This window comes from Anomaloglossus baeobatrachus, chromosome 1, assembly GCF_048569485.1.
Source record: "Anomaloglossus baeobatrachus isolate aAnoBae1 chromosome 1, aAnoBae1.hap1, whole genome shotgun sequence".
Taxonomy (NCBI): domain Eukaryota; kingdom Metazoa; phylum Chordata; class Amphibia; order Anura; family Aromobatidae; genus Anomaloglossus; species Anomaloglossus baeobatrachus.
The window spans coordinates 134,492,265-134,510,575 of NC_134353.1; the positions used below are offsets into that span (position 1 = coordinate 134,492,265).

At 46.4% G+C, this 18,311-nt stretch overlaps 1 protein-coding gene across 1 annotated transcript in view; it reads left to right on the forward strand.

The window, feature by feature from the left end:
- The first annotated feature begins 201 nt into the window (after positions 1-201).
- The window catches only part of TRMT9B (tRNA methyltransferase 9B (putative)), a 77,072-nt gene continuing 58,962 nt past the window's right edge, over positions 202-18,311 (forward strand). The window contains exon 1 of the mRNA XM_075334339.1: positions 202-693. The gene's annotated coding sequence lies outside the window, so the exon portion shown is untranslated. The remainder of the gene's footprint in view (positions 694-18,311) is intronic.

An 18,311-nucleotide genomic window follows, 5' to 3' on the forward strand; every position in this document is an offset into this window, starting at 1 on the left:
TGAATGAGGATGGGAACTTCCAGACAATGCCCAGCTCCTGACCTACACACATGCAGTAGATAGGACAAGTCGTGGTGTTCTTAGTGTGAATAGGAACCTGATCCTGATTTCCATGCACCTTGCAGAGCTTCTTCTTATGTGAGCAGAGGCAGGAAAAGAGAAGCAAGGTCACATGAGCAGCAGCAGCAGCCCCCACCCCCTCCTCTGTCCCCGGCTCATCATGCCTCACTCTCTGAGCTGCCAGTGCTGAGGATTACTCCAGGGAGCAAGTCCTGCCCCCTCCGGCTGCCTCTGGACAGGCACCACTGCCCTGCTGCCCCTGGACTGGCACGACTTCCCCCTCTGGCTCTGGACTGGCACGACTGCCCTCTCCCCCTCCTGCTGGCTCTGGACTGGCACTACTGCCCTCCTGCCCCCCCTGCTGGCTCTGGACTGGCACTACTGCCCTCCTGCCCCCCCTGCTGGCTCTGGACTGGCATCACTGCCCTCCTGCCCCCCTGTCGGGTCTGCACTGGCACCACTGCTGCCCCCGACCCTCCAGCAGGAGCTGCATCCCGGGCTCGCTGTCAGTTTGCTCAGTCAGCTGCAGCAGGAGGGTATGGAGGGGGCACATCATGCCAATCTGTGCAGTTTGAGCTTCCATGGCCACAATGCTGTGCACTGACTGCAAAACACGGCTGGCATCGGCGACAGGTAATTGATGCATGGCAGAAAGCTGGGCTTAGTTTTGTGTTTGTATGTACCAAGGATGTAGAAGATGAAATAAAACTGTATATAGGTGGTGGAAGTGGGCATTGTATCCCATCTATGTGTTCAGTATCAGTGGAGGATGTAGTGATGCCCCTGGTATATATAGTGTGCAGGGCATGGGTATAAAGGGCAGCACTGGCTCCTGTATAGAAGTATTAATGTGTACAGTTATATGTAGGGTATAGGCATGAGTGTGTGTGTGTGTGTGTGTGTGTATATATATATATATATATATATATATATATATATATATATGGGCAGTAATACCCAGTGCATGTGTGTGAGTATACAGTGAGCAGGTATATGTGATATGGGTATAAAGGGCAGCACTGGCTTGTGTATGAAAGTATGTGTACGGTTATATGTACGGTATAGGTATTAGTGTGGACGTGTCTGTATGTATATATATATATATTTATATGGGCAGTAATAGCTTATGTATGCATGTGAGTATACAGTGTGCAGGGATATGTGATGTATGACATGGGTATAAAGGGCAGCACTAGCTCGTGTATAGAGGTGTGTACAGTGATATGAAGGTCATAAGTGTGTATACATATATATATATATATATACATATACATACAGCATGTGTGTGTATATATATATATATATATATATATATATATATATAAAATGCAGTAATACCCAGTATATGTGTGAGAGTATACGGTGGGCATGGATATGGGTATTAGGGACAGTAATGGCTCATGCATATACAGTATGTTGTATATATACATGTATAATGTGTGCAGGGATATGTAGGGTGTAGATACCAGTATATAGGGGCAGTAAAACCCAATGTATGCATGTGAGTATACAGTGTGCAGGGATTTGTGATGTAGATGTAGAGGTTAAGGCATGGCTATAGAAGGCTCAGTAATATTCAATGCTTGTACAATATATAAGTCATCTATTATATAGGGTATATGTATGAATAAAGAGAGTGCAGTACTATCCTCTGTACGCATGTCAGTATACAGTGTAATCTGTGATGTAGGGATTAAGTATGAGTTTAGAGGGTGTAGTAATAGCCTATACCTTGTGTGTAGATATAGGGTGCACTCATACACTATATACTATGAGTATGGTGAGTGCAGTAAAATCACACCCATTGCCTTGAGTATAGCGGGCTTTACACACTGCGATATCGCCCGAATTTTGTCGTTGGGGTCACGGTTTTGGTGACGCACTTCCGCAATCGTTAGCGATATAGCTTTGTGTAACAGCGTTCAGCGATGTAAAATCGTCGCAAAAGCGTGATTTATCGCTGATCGGCTACACGGGTCCTAATTCCCAAAAATCGTTACTTCAGCAGTAACGAGGTTGTTCCTCGTTCCTGCGGCATCACACATCGCTGCGTGTGACGCCGCAGGAGCGAGGAACGTCTCCCTACCTGCCTCCCGGCCGCTATGCGGAAGGAAGGAGGTGGGCGGGATGTTACGTCCCGCTCATCTCCGCCCCTCCGCTGCGATTGGGCGGCGGTTCAGTGACGTCGCTGTGACGCCGCACGGACCGCCCCCTTAGAAAGGAGGCGGTTCGCCGGTCACAGCGACGTCGCCGGACAGGTAAGTGTGTGTGACGGCTCTGGGCGATGTTGTGCGGCACGGGCAGCGATATGCCCATGTCGCGCAACAGATGGGGGCGGGTACGCACACTAGCGATATCGGGACCGATATCGCAGTGTGTAAAGTAGCCTTATGAGTGTGGAGACTGCAATGATAGCTCCTATATCCAGCCCCAATTCATATATGAGATATAAGATTTTGAGTATGTCCACATTTTCATGGAGAGTAATGGTATTCTATGCATGTCCCCAGTGTAAGTGTAGTGAGTGCACTGGTATCGCTGTGATGTAGAGAATCCAGGGATGTCCCATGCATGTCTTTGCAGTGAGTCCAGGATGCAGTGATGTCCCATGCATGTCTTTGCAGTGAGTCCAGGATGCAGTGATGTCCCATGCATGTCTTTGCAGTGAGTCCAGGATGCAGTGATGTCCCATGCATGTCTTTTCAGTTTGTCTAGGATGCAGTGATGTTCCATGCATGTCTTTGCAGTTTGTCCAGGATGCAGTGATGTTCCATGCATGTCTTTGCAGTTTGTCCAGGATGCAGTGATGTTCCATGCATGTCTTTGCAGTGTGTCCAGGATGCAGTGATGTCCCATGCATGTCTTTGCAGTGTGTCCAGGATGCAGTGATGTCCCATGCATGTCTTTGCAGTGTGTCCAGGATGCAGTGATGTCCCATGCATGTCTTTGCAGTGTGTCTGTGACGCCCTGGACTAGTCAGGTCGTCCCAGGTAGTCCCATGCACACCCACCCCCCCCAAAAAAAGGTGACAGCAGCCAAACTTCAAAACCTTGTCACCACCCTCCAGGTTTGATGTCCACACCAGGGGGCGGAGCCAGGTGGTTGGCTCCGCCCACCGAGGAGTTCACAGGCCTGGAGGCGGGAAAAAGACACAAGTTCAGTGTATAGTAGTCTAGTCTTGACAGTGGAGGAGAGAGGTCGAGTTCAAGGGCAGACCTGTGACCAGGCCTGCCAATAGTCTACTCAGGTGTCTGGGTCGGAGCCCAGTCACCTCTGGCAAGGAGGCAGACGGTGGTGGCCGCCTGCAGGAGCTGGGATTACAGCTGGTGGAACCGTAGGGACCGGGGTCGAGCGGTGGCCCGCCGGTACCGAACCGGGGAACCGATTGGAAACCGGAGCACCAGGAGGGGTACTCAGACCCAGTACGAAGCCCCGAACCGACAGGGCCGAGTCAAATCAACTGATTGAGGACTGGACTTAAGGACCTTTCCCACACAAGACCCGTTAGAAGACAACAGCCCAACCATACAGGGTAAAGCCACCGCCAAGGCATAGAGACCCAAGGGGCCAGTGTCTGCGGGCAAACAGGGCTCTTCCGACACCAAGCAAGCCGGGGAGCGGACTACCGTTGCTTAGGCATAGGAGTCAAACATTCACACAAAGAGGTGCAGGAGAAAGGCGGAAACCACCAACCTGTTAAGGGAAAAGCTGCAGCCGGCTGCGGGCACCGTTCATCATCCCGTTTGGTTTACCAGAGACTCCAGTGTATTGTGTCATAGTGAGTACACCAGTGCCTTCGGGCCGCGCACCGCACCGCACCAGCATCCAGCACGCACCTGTCCCCACGCCTCAGTACCTCCCTCGGGCCCCCGGGACCATCACTCCCCTACCCACGGAGGGGTCAACACCAAGCTGCGCAACACCGTCCCCGGGAGGCCTATTTAACGGCAGCGGTGGTGTCCATAACCCGTGGGTGGCGTCACGAACTTACATCCCATTCCAAACCACCGCGGCCCCGGCCGTGGAACTCCCCACTGAAGTCCCTGCGTGTAGCGCCAACCCCCTTGCAGAGCGACGTGACCTCCGGGTCCGTGAGAGCTCGAGCCACCCACCGGACGAGCACGGATCCGAGCGGCTCGGCGGTCGCAGCTGAGCCCGCGGGGCGGTACATGTCCAGTATGCAGTGATGTCCCATGTATGTCTGGGATATGACCATAAGGTTACGTAATATCACACACTTGTCTTTGGCATAAGTGTTGTCCTGGATACTTGATATTTGCTGCGGAAGGTAGAGGTTGTAGCTTTGTGACACTTGAGGAGCCAGTTGTTGAAGACCACTGGTATGAGGCTGCCGTAATATCTTGTGTATGTCTTGGGTATGGGCAGAGACCAGAGGTTACGGGGATATCCATATCTATGGTAGAGGAGGCAGGAATATTCCATGTATGTTTGGTACAAGTCTAAAAAATTTGTAATATCCCATGCATAGCTAAGAATGAACAGCGAGAAGGTATTAATGATTCCTGCATGTCATGGGCTTTGTCATAGAGGGTGAGTAATATCCCATGTCTGTCTGTGGTGCAGTGGTACCCGATTATTTATGTGTATGGAGTCAGTGATAACCCGACCCACTTAGATTTCCTATGCTTTGACTGTGACTGTAAAGGTTCGTGCCCACGATGAGTTTTATCCCGTCTTTGTTGTTGCGTATTTCCACTGCATAAAAAACGCAGCGTTTTACAGTAGAAGCAAAGTGGATGGGATTAATAGAAATCTCTCGTCCGCTGTGCTCCTTTTTTTACTCTGCGTAAACTGATCTGCGGAGCGTTTTTACAATCCGCAGCATGTCAATTTCTCTTGCGGATTCGCTGAGTTTTCTGTGTGGAAATTCCCCATGGACTTGCATTAGAGGCAGAAAATCCACAGGTGAAATATACCACATGCGTTTTTTAGTGTTTCTGCATCAATAACACACGTAATCTGAGCCTAAGAATGTCAGACAGACAAGAAAACAGAGTAAAAAATGCAATAAAAATACATGTTAAAAAAAACCCTAAAACACAATAACCCCCCCACCCCATAAATTAAGGTGGAAAAATTCTGCAGCATCAAAAACTCCACAATCACTGATGGAGGGAACGTAGCCTCAGAGAGCTGCGACCTCCACTGTAGATATTTGCTGTTAATGTAGATTTAGCATGTTTCTTGGGTGTGAAGAATTGAGTGACACCCTGTGCATATTTCGGTAGGTGTTACTTTTGGTGCTACCTTGGGTATGGGTGCAGAGAAGGGATTGGAAAATTCTATATTTATTGTGACAGTTTGCTGGTATGAGTATAGTGCAGTGACAATCCACGTCAGATAACGGTTGCAATATGGCAGTTTGTGGTCCATTGCATGTTCTGGATATGGAGTGTAGGTTATTGTATGTTAATATCCCGGCTATAAGTGTCAAATTATATAAAATGAATGCGTAGATGTGACTGTATGGGGTGCAGTGATAATTGCTGTATGTTTCGGGCATGAATGCAGTGAGTGCAGAACTGTATGGGGTGTACAGTACGTATAGTGGCCATGCATGTAGGGTGAATAGTGACATCTGCATGTACGTTGTGTCAGCTCAGTGGCAGTGTGAATAGTGACAGCCTCTGTATGGACGTTGTGTCAGCTCACTGGAAGTGTGAATAGTGACAGTCTCTGTATGGACGTTGTGTCAGCTCACTGGAAGTGTGAATAGTGACAGCCTTATTCATGGATGACCTGTCAGCTCAGTGGCAGTGTGAATAGTGACAGCCTCATGCATGGACGTTGTGTCAGCTCAGTGGCAGTGTGAATAGTGACTGTCTCTGTATGGATGTTGTGTCAGCTCAGTGGCAGTGTGAATAGTGACAGCCTTATGCATGGATGTTGTGTCAGCTCAGTGGCAGTGTGAATAGTGACAGCCTCTGCATGGACGTTGTGTTAGCTCAGTGGCAGTGTGAATAGTGACAGCCTCTGTATGGACGTTGTGTCAGCTCAGTGGCATTGTGAATAGTGACAGCCTCTGCATGGACGTTGTGTCAGCTCAGGGGCAGTGTTAATAGTGACAGCCTCTGCATGGACATTGTGTAAACTCAGTGGCAGTGTGAATAGTGACAGCCTCTGTATATATGTTGTGTCAGCTCAGTGGCAGTGTGAATAGTGACAGCCTCTGCATGGATGTTGTGTCAGCTCAGTGGCAGTGTGAATAGTGACAGCCTCCGCATGGATGTTGTGTCAGGTCATTGGCAGTGTGAATAGTGACAGCCTCCGTATGGATGTTGTGTCAGCTCAGTGGCAGTGTGAATAGTGACAGCCTTCGCATGGATGTTGTGTCAGGTCATTGGCAGTGTGAATAGTGACAGCCTCCGTATGGATGTTGTGTCAGCTCAGTGACAGTGTGAATAGTGACAGCCTCTGCATGAACAATGTGTCAGCTCAGTGGCAGTGTGAATAGTGACAGCCTCTGCATGGGCGTTGTGTCAGCTCAGTAGCAGTGGGAATAGTGACAGCCTCTGCATGGACGTTGTGTCAGCTCAGTGGCAGTGTGAATAGTGACAGCCTCTGCATGGATGTTGTGTCAGCTCAGTGGCAGTGTGAATAGTGACAGCCTCTATATGTACGTTTTGGCAACTCAGTGGCAGTATTTTTGTGTGTGAGCCAATGTCTGGTCAGGCTGGGAGATGGGACTTCTGAAGCATTGTATATCTTATTATAAGGTACAGATGACCTCTAGGGAGATACACAAAGGTCATTCTAATAGTAGAAAAATGATGATTTATTTACCATGAACTGAAGCTTTAAAATCCCCAGCAGCTGTTAAGTGATGTCTCAGCATTTATCTGGCACAGAGGATGGTATCCGTGCAGGGCACGACCATGTAATAGTCTGGAAATGAGGAGATAATTTAATAGTGGAAATATATAATTAATAGGGAACCTGTCCAATTCATTCCGAGTGTTTGGACATTTGGTAAATGACATAAGACTATTGCGCTGTGACACTGGTGGCAGATGTGTGTTCCTGGCCGGTCACATATGACACTGACGGCAGATGTGTGTTCCTGGCTGGTCACATATGACACTGGCGGCAGATGTGTGTTCCTGGCCGGTCACATATGACACTGGCGGCAGATGCGTGTTCCTGGCTGGTTATGTATGACATTGGCGGCAGATGCGTGTTCCTGGCTGGTTATGTATGACATTGGCGGCAGATGCGTGTTCCTGGCTGGTCACATATGACACTGGCGGCAGATGCATGTTCCTGGCCGGTCACATGTGACACTGGCGGCAGATGTGTGTTCCTGACCGGTCACATGTGACACTGGCGGCAGATGTGTGTTCCTGACCGGTCACATGTGACACTGGCGGCAGATGTGTGTTCCTGACCGGTCACATATGACACTGGCGGCAGATGTGTATTCCAGGCTGGTCACATATGACACTGGCGGCAGATGTGTATTCCAGGCTGGTCACATATGACACTGGCGGCAGATGTGTATTCCAGGCCGGTCACATATGACACTGGCGGCAGATGTGTATTCCAGGCTGGTCACATATGACACTGGCGGCAGATGTGTGTTCCTGGCTGGTCACATATGACACTGACGGCAGATGCGTGTTCCTGGCTGGTTATGTATGACACTGGCGGCAGATGCGTGTTCCTGGCTGGTCACATATGACACTGGCGGCAGATGTGTGTTCCTGGCTGGTCACATATGACACTGGCGGCAGATGTGTGTTCCTGGCCGGTCACATATGACACTGGCGGCAGATGTGTGTTCCTGGCCGGTCACATATGACACTGGCGGCAGATGCGTGTTCCTGGCTGGTTATGTATGACACTGGCGGCAGATGCGTGTTCCTGGCTGGTCACATATGACACTGGCGGCAGATGCGTGTTCCTGGCTGGTCACATATGACACTGGCGGCAGATGCGTGTTCCTGGCTGGTTACGTATGACACTGGCGGCAGATGCGTGTTCCTGGCTGGTTATGTATGACACTGGCGGCAGATGCGTGTTCCTGGCTGGTCACATATGACACTGGCGGCAGATGCATGTTCCTGGCTGGTTACGTATGACACTGGCGGCAGATGCGTGTTCCTGGCTGGTTACGTATGACACTGGCGGCAGATGCGTGTTCCTGGCTGGTTATGTATGACACTGGTGGCAGATGCGTGTTCCTGGCTGGTCACATATGACACTGGCGGCAGATGCATGTTCCTGGCTGGTTATGTATGACATTGGCGGCAGATGCGTGTTCCTGGCTGGTCACATATGACACTGGCGGCAGATGCGTGTTCCTGGCTGGTTACGTATGACACTGGCGGCAGATGTGTGTTCCTGGCCGGTCACATTTGGGAAATCCTTCAGCCGTACAGTGCCTGCCGTTCTATTCGTGTGTCTGCCCTCCAGCATCATGTAGCTAAAAATATATTCTGCTTTATTCAAGGAGAAAATGTGAAGATCCAGGTGTTTCTAGACAACATGACCTGCAAGGATTAGACGGGGATTAGGATAAAAGGTGCAGCAACCGCTCCGAGACAAGACAATGTGTGTCAGGACTGTCAGAGGTTATTAGACTCCATTTATATCACTGGTGTCAGACAATTTAGATTCTGTTTAGACGTAACCTGTCCAGCTCACGAGTCTGATACCTTCCATTATTACATTAAATGGTCCCTGTCATTACAACAGATTTTGCATAAATCACTAGTAGGATGTAATGGAAGAATCTTATACAGTATATCTTATCTGAGAATTCTGCTTCCTTCTCTACTTATCAGTGCCATCATCCCCTCCCCCACCCTTTGAAATCACCATCCACTCTCAAAAATAGTTCAGCTGTGTCTTGTTCAAGAGAAGACGGATGAGGAGCAGAGTGAGAAAACAAGCAGAGGCAGGGACAGGCAGATAGCACTGCAGCAGAGCTGGATTCACAGCTACACTGCTCAATGCTGCTCTATAATGCCCTACATATTGTGGCTTTTGTAATGCAAAAATACAGTTTACAAGTCATTTAATGGTCAGAAATGGGACTATTCCACTTATACAAACACAGGACAGCCCATTCTGAAGAGTTACCTGAAATGATGTGTAAAATTGGCTTATTTCTGCATTACAGATATATGTTCTTTATGTTCTCAACAAGCATTTTTATCCCGTAAAAGCCAAATTTTATATGTGCAAATTAGCCAGGGCTAGTCTGGCATCAGATCCTCTAATCATGTCATTTCAAAGCACAATATACGATTTTGTTTTACTGTGTTTTTGGATGAGGCCTCATGCAGAAGTCAGCACAGTGAACCATGAGATCCCTCTGAGTCCTGAGTATTGAGTAGCTAGTAATCCTTCGATTTCTTTGACATTCCTTCATGGATGACCTGATGCTGTGCCGCATAACATGGAGATAAAATATGGCAGTATACATGTGGCCTGGGCAGCACAGTGGCTCAGCGGTTAGCATGGTGGCTCAGCGGTTAGCACGGTGGCTCAGCGGTTAGCATGGTGGCTCAGCGGTTAGCAACGGTGGCTCAGCGGTTAGCAACGGTGGCTCAGCGGTTAGCAACGGTGGCTCAGCGGTTAGCAACGGTGGCTCAGCGGTTAGCAACGGTGGCTCAGCGGTTAGCAACGGTGGCTCTGCGGTTAGCAACGGTGGCTCTGCGGTTAGCAACGGTGGCTCTGCGGTTAGCAACGGTGGCTCTGCGGTTAGCAACGGTGGCTCTGCGGTTAGCAACGGTGGCTCATCGGTTAGCAACGGTGGCTCTGCGGTTAGCAACGGTGGCTCTGCGGTTAGCAACCTTGGCTCTGCAGTTAGCAACAGTGGCTCTGCAGTTAGCAACAGTGGCTCTGCGGTTAGCAACGGTGGCTCTGCGGTTAGCAACGGTGTTGGGGTCCTCGATTGAAATCCCACCAAAGACAACATCTGCAAGAAGTTTGCATGTCCTTCCCAGGTTTGTGTGACTTTCTTCCCACACTCCAAAGATATACAGATATGGAATTTAGATTGTGAGCCCCAATGGGGACAGTGATGATGATGTCTGTGAAATTAATGGCGCTATGTAAGTGAGAATAATTAATAACTAGTAGCGTTACCCACCAGGGTGGATTTGATTTAAATCTAACTGATTTAAATCACGATTTAAATCACTAGTCAGTAAGGCTTGATTTAAATCAGTGATTTAAATCAAAGTTTCTACCTAAACTAGTTCTTGCTACTTTAACATGCAAGTAGATGAAGATTTTTAGAATCAGTTTTTATATTACTTTTTTCTCCCTAGTTTAATGGGTTAATCATTCATATTTGGACACCACTGTTCTGTTGTACTTGGGAAGGAGAAAAATAATCCTGACCTTAATAACAATTTAAATAGATTTATTCAACTGAAACAATAACAACATTACAGCATAAGTTATTTGCTTAACCCCTTAGTGACGGAGCTAATTTTCACCTTAATGACCAGACCAAATTTTGCAATTCTGACCAGTGTCACTTCATGAGGTTATAACTCTGGAACGCTTCAACGGATCCCGGTGATTCTGAGATTGTTTTTTCGTCACATATTGGACTTCATGTTAGTACCAAATTTAGGACAATATTTTTTGCGTTTATTGAAGAAAAAAATTGAATATTGGCAAAAATTTTGAAAATTTAGCAATTTTCAACTTTTGAATTTTTATACCGTTAAACCAGAGATTTCTGTGACACAAAATAGTTAATAAATAACATTTCCCACATGTCTACTTTACATCAGCACAATTTTGGAAACAAAATTTTTTTTTGTTAGGAAGTTAGAGGGGTTCAAAGTTTATCAGCGATTTCTCATTTTTACATCAAAATTTACAAAACCATTTTTTTAGGGACCACATCACATTTGAAGTGACTTCAATAGGCCTAGATGACAGAAAATACCCAAAAGTGACACCATTATAAAAACTGCACCCCCCAAAGTACTCAAAACCACATTCAAGAAGTTTATTAACCCTTCAGGTGCTTCACATGAACAAAAGCAATGTGGAATGAAAAAAAGCAAAAATTAAATTTTACCTAAAAATGTTGCTCTAACCCAAATTTATTCACTTTTAGAAGAACTAACACAACAAAATTGACCCCAAAACTTGTTCCCCACTTTCTTATGAGTGCGCCGATACCCCACATGTGGTCAGAAACCTCTGTTTGGACAAATGGGAGGGCTCGGAACAGAAGGAGCAATATTTGAATTTTGGAAAGCAAATTTGGCTGAAATAGATTGCGGGCACCATGTTGCATTTACAGGTCCGCTAAGGTACCTAAACAGAAGAAACCCCTCACAAGTGACACCATTTTGGAAACTAGACCCCTCAAGGCTTCTATCTAGGGGTATAGTGAGCATTTTAGATCCACAGGTACTTCACAGATTTTGTTAACGTTACGTTGTCATATTGAAAATTTTAATAATTTTCTCAAAAATGTTGCTTTAGCATCAATTTTCTCACTTTTTCAAGAGGTAATTCCAAAAATTTGACCTCAAGCTTTGTTAACCACTTTTTTATGAGCGCGGTGATACCTCACATGTGGTCTGAAACCTTTGTTTGGACAAATGGGAGGGCTTGGAACGAAAGGAGCAATATTTGAATTTTGGAAAGGAAATTTGGCTGAAAAAGAATGCGGGCACCATGTCACATTTGGAGGACCCCTAAGGTACCTAAACAGCAGAAACCCCACACAAGTGACCCCATTTTGGAAACTAGGCCCCTCAAGGAATTTATCTAGATGTTTGGTGAGTACCCTGAACCCCCAGGTGCTTCACAGAATTTTATAACGTTGAGCCATGAAAAAAAAAAAAAAAATTTTACCACAAAATTGTTATTTCAACCAGGTAGCTTTTTTTTTTACAAGAGTAAAAGGAAAAAATTCAGCATAACATTTATTGTGCAATTTCTCCTGAGTTTGGCGATACCTTATATGTGGTGGAAATCAACTGTTTGGGCGCATGGCAGGGCTCGGAAGGGAAGGAGTGCCATTTGACTGCAAAATTGGCTGGAATCAATAGCGGACGCCAGGTTGCATTTGGAGAGCCCCTGAGGTGCCTAAACAGTGGAGGTCCCCCACAAGTGACTCCATTCTGGAAACAAGACACCTCAAGGCTTTTATCTAGGTGTATAGTGAGCAGTATGAATCCATGAATACTTCACAGAATTTGATAAGCTTAGGTTGCCATATTGAAAATTTTCATTTTTTTCACAAAAATGTTGCTTCAGCATCAAATTTCTCACTTTTTCAAGAGACAACAACAAACCGTGGACCCAACAGGTTGTTATCCAATGTCTTATGAGCACAGGGATACCCCACATGTGGCCAAAAACCTCTGTTTGGATAAATGGGAGGGCTTGGAATGGAAGCAGCACCATTTGAATTCTGGAAAAGTTGAAATAAATTGCGGGCACCATGTCACATTTGCAGGGCCCCTTGGGTACCTATACATTAGAAACCCCCACAAGTGACCCCATTTTGGAAACTGGATTTTATTCAGGAGTATAATAAGCATTTTGAATCCACAGGTACTTCACAAAAATGTTGCTGTAGCAACAAATGTCTCACTTTTAGGCTATGTGGCCATGAGCCAGCGACACGGCGTCTAGTACACAGTGTCAGCCTCCTGCAGAGATGTGAGTGTTGTCCACGGGAGAACGCAGCTGCCCATGCCCAGGATTTGGGTTCAGGCCGCTGTGGAGCTCTATGCTACCTGCAGAGAACACTCATCTCCGCAGCATAAATTGACATGCTGAGGCTCGGGAAGCTGCGCCACAGGTCAGTTTATGTGGCGGAGAAAAGAAGCACATTGGGCAAGCACATTGGGCATGGGATTTCTAAAAATCCTTCCACTGTGCTTCTACTGCACAATGCAGCGTTATGGACGCAGGGAAAACACTCTGCGCCCAAAACGCTGCAAATCCCGATTGTGGGCGCACAGCCTAAAATGCTACAATGGATGAATGAATACATGTCAAACATATATAACGTCCCACCCCCTGCATATTCTAAGCTGGCGCCCTTTAGTGCCTTTCATGTGGCACTAAAGGGTGCCTAGCCTTGTATTTAGCCCCCCAAAAAAATAATAATTAAAATAAACGACGTGGGGTCCCCCCCATTTTTGATAGCCAGCTAGGGTAAAGCAGACAGCTGTAGCCTGCAAACCACAGCTGACAGCTTCACCTTGTCTGGTGATCAATTTGGAGGGCTCCCCAGGCGTTTTTTTTTAAAAAAAAAAAAGTGGGGTCCCCCTCAAATTAGATCACCAGCCAAGGTGAAGCGGACAGCTGGGGTCTGGTATTCTCAGGGTGGGAAGAGCCATGGTTATTGGACTCTTCCCAGCCTAAAAATAGCAGGCCGCAGCCGCCCCAGAAGTGGCGCATCCATTAGATGCGCCAATCCTGGCGCTTCGCTCCAGCTCATCCCGCGCCCTGGTGCGGTGGCAGACGGGGTAATATATGGGGTTGATACCAGCTGTAATGTCACCTGGCATCAAGCCCTGGGGTTAGTGATGTCACGGCATCTAAACAGATACCCGACATCATTAAACCCAGTCAAGTAATAGACAAAAAAAAAAGACAAAAAAAAAATTTATTTGAAAAAAAAACTCCCCGAAACATTCCTCTTTCCCCAATTTATTGAAAATAAAGAAATTACGGTCGCTGTAATCCGCTGTAATCCGTGAGGTCCCACGCCGACTCTGGATCTTCTAGAATATGGGGGGCACGTTCAGGGAACGTATCCCCCATTTTCTGGAAGAGCAAGCTCTCCATGAGCAGTGTGGGTGCAGTAATCTGAGAATACTGCACTCACACTGCCCCGGTCCAACTTAGGGCAGAGTGACCTGCAGTAACCTCATTCCAGAATATGAGGGGCACGCTCACAGAACGTACCCCCCATTTTCTGGAACAGCAGTCTCTCCATGTGAGGACCACACTCCTCACATGGAGAGACTGCTGATTACTGCACTCACTCTCCCCCGGTCCACAGTGGAGCAGCCTGTGCATCAGCGACGTCAGCGTCCCTGCAAGACTGACGTCGCTGATGCACAGGCTGCTCCACTGTGGACCGGGGGAGGAATCCAGCTGACAGCCGCTGTCTGCGCATGCGCCGTCAGCATTCAAGAAGGAGGCGGCGTGATCGCGGGACGGATCACCAGACAGGTAACGTATGACCGGGGGCTCGGGGGCTGGGGGGTGACCTAGTGGGACCTGGGGGGACCTGGGGACACCTTTCTGCCGCATGTGACGTGTCACATGCGGCAGAAAGAGCAGAATGAATGCGGGGGAGGGGGGGTGGCTCTGGAGACCCGGAGGGGGCTCCGGTGACCAGAGGGCTCCGGTGGACCGGAGGAGGGGTCAGGGGGAGGACATTTCCCTCCGATCTGAAATGTTTGATCATTTCAGATCGGAGGGAAATGAATGCAGAGCCGGCGGCGGCAGTTTTCAGCGCGCGTCGGCGCCATCTTGCACGCTCCGGAGGGGGGCTCTGAAGAACTGGAGGGGGCTCCAGGGACCAAAGAGCTCCGGTGTACCGGAGGAAAGGTCAGGAGGGGGACATTTCCCTCCGATCTGAAATGTTTGATCATTTCAGATCGGAGGGAAATGAATGCAGAGGCGGCGGCGGCGGGAGTTTTCAGCGCGCGTCGGCGCCATCTTGGATTTTCCGGAGGGGGGGGGGGGGTTGCATGGATTTCTCCGGTACCGGGGGCTTTGGGGGCACTAAGGGCTCACATTTATTTCTCATCTGACATGTTTGATCACGTCAGATGAGAAATAAATAAATTTTACCAGCCATTTTTTTTTTTTTATGTTGTCGCCGGTATACGGTGTATACCGGCGATCGCATTAACGGGGTGCATACAAAACACCCCGATTCATAATCTGGGGGGTCTCAGCTACCCCCGGTAGCTGAAACCCCCGAGATTTTTCGTCACTGGGGGGCGCTACAGGGTTTTTCCGGCCTGACGTCTCAAGACGTCGGAACAGAATAAGTACCCTGTTTTTCCGACGTCTTGAGACGTTAGGCCGTCGCTATGGGGTTAAACAAACATCCATGTTTGTTAACTAATTTGGCTAAACAAAATATATATATATTTTAAGAAACTTAGACTGTCAGCCCAGCCGACACATGAAAAACTTAAATACTACTGTCCCTGCTGTCCTCTGTAGCTCACTTGTCGTCATCTTCATCATCATCTTCTTCTTTGTTCCTATTCATAATCTGGAAAAGAAAAACAAGCTTTCCTGCTTTATTGGGTCCCAACCGATTTCTCGATTTAGAATGAATGAGTCCAAAGGAAGAGAATATTCTTTCAACGCCTGCAGAAGAAGCTACTGCTGTTAAAAGTGAAATCATTACTTGAACAGTCTCTAAATCCAAGCGCTTAAGTGACTTCCACCAGTTTACTGGTGTGACCTTCCTTAAAATATCTTCAGCAAACATATATTTCTTGAATGGTTCCCCCTTAGCGCTGAAGTTTATTATAGTTGGCATTAAAGATGGATGATTGCTGGATACCCATGTCATAGCTAACTCCTCTTCCTCAGCACTTAGGTTTTGACCCTGATATTGGATATTGACAATATTTGCCAAAAAATGAGCTGGAGTCAGTGCTTGTCCCATTCGTTTGTTTACTGCTTGTAATTTAATTCTGTCCATGTGTAGTTCTGTTTTTAAGTGTTCACTCCGTTCCTTCCAAATTTCAACAGCATCCGCAATAAAACAGCTATTTTTCTGTATTTTGTTTAAAGCTTGAGAGATGGGTTTCAGGAAGCTCAGCATATGTTCAACATTTCTCTTAAGCCCAATGTTGAGGATTTTGGCCGTTACAGTGCCATCTATTTTATCTCGATTTTCTTCACAAAGTGTCATCAGAATAGGCCAGTTTTTAATATACTGCTCAAAACAGTTCACCACAGAGTTCCATCTAACATCTTGTGGGAGCGTTAGCTTGGTTCCATCCATCCTTTTCAGAGCTGCTGCAGCAAAATGATTATTCCGGAAGTATTTAGCAATTTCAACATTAGCCTTTATTTCTGGAACACTTAAGTCTTTGGCTAAGAGGTGCAGCAAATGAGCACTGCAACCATATGTTATTAGCAGCTTTGTATTCCCTCCCTGCTCTTCTAAATCTCTTCTCATATTGGATACGTTTGCAGCATTGTCAGTGACCAAACTGCGTACTAGACATTTGAATTTTTGTTCACATGTCGTTATAGCTTTTACTGCCACTTCTTGTAAGTATTCTGCTGTGTGTGCATTTCCTGACGTATCAGTTGTTTGTGCAAGCAAGACTTTACCTTCTTCTGTTGTTATACAAGCACATACAATAGGATCATTGCGGACATTACTCCACCCATCAATACTTAGGTTAACAATTTTACCCTCCAGAGCTGTTGCACATTGCTCCATTTCTCTGTCATACACTTGATCCAGCAGTTTCCCTGCAACATCAGCTCTGCTGGGTGGACTGTATCCTGGTCTCAGTGACTGAACCATATTAATGAAATGTGGGTTCTCAGTCAGACGGAAAGAAGAGTTCGTTGCATAAATAAACTGGGCAATTTTTTCATCAATCAACTCTTTTTCTAATCTGCTAGTTCTTATCACAAACCTATCTATGGTGGTTCCAGGAGGTAAAGGTTTTTTCTTCCTTTTGGGTGATGGTGATATGTGGCTGTGGGTGTCTGATGATGATGATGCTGCTGCTAATGAAGCACTATCCTGGATGGATAACTCTGAAACTGTAGAACAGGATGATGGTGATCTTGGAGGTGAATAGTTTCCAGAATCCATGAATTCACCAAAACAAAAAAAGTCAATGCTGTTATTTTATTGTTTATTATACAATTTCTGCTTATTGTACACAACACATCACTGCCCCTGCCCCAAAAGGAATATTTGTTTTTCTTCATAACTGTACCAAATGACAGTAACATGCAGTAATAATAAGAAATATAATTTTTCTCACACATGACAGTTCAGTCTTTAGAAATAGGATTCAATAAAAATGTTTACCAACCTGAAGATCCTGCCTGTTCAGAAGTGTTTCTTTGGTCATCTTCATCACCGCACTTCTCATGATGTTGCCTCATTCGCGCCACCAGGCCTTGCATCTCTTTGTTGCATCGTTTGCATTTTGCACGCATGCCTGCCTTACCGATAGGCGAAGGAGCTTCATTAAAATATTCCCAAACTGGGTCTCTTTTACGGCCTGCTGCCATTATAAGGAAAGAATGTAATAAACCTCAGATCGTACACACAAACAGATCCAGACTTGTCTGTCTGTGGCTATGCTGCAGTATTGTGCTCAAAGTTTCACTTTCATTTTCTTGTCTGCTTGCCCTTCCTCCTCCTCACACTTAGATTCACATTCTTCTTGTGTTGTGCAGATCTATTCCACTCCAAACAATCAGAAACATATTGTCTAACTTCTTGGACTTGGCACTGAAGGGGTTGATTCTGTATTCATAGGTTTGTAGAACAATAGGATTAAGGTCTTTTTCTCAACTCTGTTCATGTTGTAATATTTTTGCCGTGAAGAAGAGGCTGGGACCTCTGCGGAGTCAAATTCAGTTTTGAGAACTGCGTAAGTAAAGCGAGCGTCTGTGATAATATAGAAGAGAAACTGCCCACTAATCCTACAGAAACCTCTGGAAGAGCATGGCATTGTGAATGTTACACATATACAGCCTTTATTCTACTGAGTTAAACAGCTCAGCTTTATCTCATGATGGAAGAACCTTTGGATGGTAAAATATTTTCCTCAAAAAGCAGTTTATTGAAAAAAATCCGATTTAAATAAAAAAAAATCCGATTTTTTTTTAATTTTTTTTTTAAAAAAAACATTGATTTTTATCCACCCTGTTACCCACTATGGCAGCCACGTGTAAACAAATAGACCATTGTAGAAATGTCTGGCCTCCCAGAGAAGCAGTAACATTAATGTCCATTTGATTTATTAGATAAAAGAGTAGTACCTAAGAGCATTGCTGGACTCGTGTTTCGGTTGGTTATGTCACATTCACTAAGGACATACACTACATATTGGCGTTCAGACATGGGCTGAAATTGAACTTTGTTTCGTTCCCTGCAGCCTTGATAATGGGGTATTTTTTTTTCCTTTATGGCTAATGTGAAATCTTTCACTATGGACATTACAGGGCTTTGGGTGGTGTTCATGGACCTTTGGCATGGGTGGGCAAACGTTTCTGATATA